Source organism: Octopus bimaculoides, chromosome 4, assembly GCF_001194135.2.
Source record: "Octopus bimaculoides isolate UCB-OBI-ISO-001 chromosome 4, ASM119413v2, whole genome shotgun sequence".
Classification (NCBI taxonomy): Eukaryota; Metazoa; Mollusca; class Cephalopoda; order Octopoda; family Octopodidae; genus Octopus; species Octopus bimaculoides.
The window spans coordinates 16,216,466-16,218,216 of record NC_068984.1 but is presented as its reverse complement, the minus strand read 5'-3'; positions in this window follow the sequence as shown (position 1 = coordinate 16,218,216).

Genomic DNA, 1,751 nt, shown 5'->3' with positions numbered 1-1,751 from the left:
AAAAAGTAGGTTTTTCCATTCGCCTCCCAAGCGTAATACCATTATTAGACGACTTTCCTTAGTCATTGCACGGTGTTCGCTCTAAGCTTCAAACTTATAAAATACCATTATTATAATTTACAGGATTGTAAAACTCGACGTCGCTTGACAAAACCATTCGCACCGAAAGCATATATGTGTTTGTGTGTGTGTGTGTGTGTGTGTGTGTGTGTGTGTCGGGTTGGTGCAAAAGTAATGTCCGATTTCTAGAAAAAATGTTTCAGACCGAATTTATCAATTTTTTAACCTTTTGTTATAGTTTTAAGATATTTCTATGTCTAATTTGTACTATTTTCTTTCAGATTATCTAACTTCCGGACATAATTCTCAGAAAATTTTACTACCTTGTTTGTCCCATCTAAAGATAACAGAAGAAATATTTTACTCTACGAGTTTCATAAAGGTGTTAACGCAAGTGCGGTAGCAAGATCTATTCAGAGCACTTATGGGGATGATGTAGTGAATGAAAGAAGTTGCAGGAGGTGGTTTTCCCGTTTCCGAAGTGCTGATTTCAGAGAACCCTACCGTTACCACTAGGGAACTTGCAGAACAGTTAAACGTGGCCCATATAACCGTGGTACGCCAGATAAAACACATTGGAAAATTTTCAGTGGCTGGGAAATGGGTCCTTCACGAGCTGTCTCCAGAGAATCGACCACAGCGTGCTGCTTGTTATCAATCATTGCTTCCGCGACACTTTCAAGCAACATTTTTAGACAGGCTTGTTACAGGTGATGTGAAGTAGATTCTTTACCATAATGTTAAACGCTGCCGTTCTTGGATCAGTTGAAGAGGGCGGTCAGTTCAACAACCGAAAGCAGGACTTCATCCAAGGAAGATTATGTTGAGTGTATGGTGGGATATTAAAGGAGTAATCCATTATGAACTGTTGGACAACAACCAAACAATTAATGTGTATGTGTGTGTGTGTGTGTTTGTGTGTCCGTGTTTGTTCCCCCAATATAGCTTGACAACCGATGCTGGTGTGTTTATATCCCTGTTATCTAGCGGTTCGGCAAAAGAAACCGAGAGAATAAGTCTTGGGGACGATTTGCTCAACTGAAAGCGGTACCCCAGCATGGCCGCAGTCAAATGACTGAAACTAATAAAAGAATTTCATAACGTTGGTCAAGGAAGTCACCAGGGGGTCGTTTGGAAGAATCTTACTATTTTTCATCGCTTAGTTAAAGAAGAAAGTAAAGAAGTGTGGTCTAGTGGTTAGAGCGTTGCACTCACGATCGCTAGAACGTGGTTTCGATTCTTGAACCGGGTGGTATTTTGTGTTCTTGAGCTAAACGCTTCATTTCACGTTACTCCACCTCCTCAATTGTAAATGAGGAACCCTGCAACATACTAGCGTCCCCTTTAGAAAGAAAGTTGTGATTTTGGTTACTTGTATGCCATCGGAACCGGTGAACTGTTCCTCTGAATCCTAGGACCCGAGACAGCACTTACTTTTTTTTACATTACTCAATCTACGAGACATGTGAGGAAGAAAGCAAAAGTTATTTTCAAATCGGAGTCTTCGTCCAAACGCTTACAGTAGACGTAGGAGTGACTGTGTGGTAAGTAGCTTGCTTACCAACCACATGGTTCCGGGTTCAGTCCACTGCGTGGCACCTTGGGCAATTGTCTTCTACTATAGCCTCGGGCCGACCAAAGCCTTGTGAGAGGATTTAGTAGACGGAAACTGAGACTGTCGTATATATATA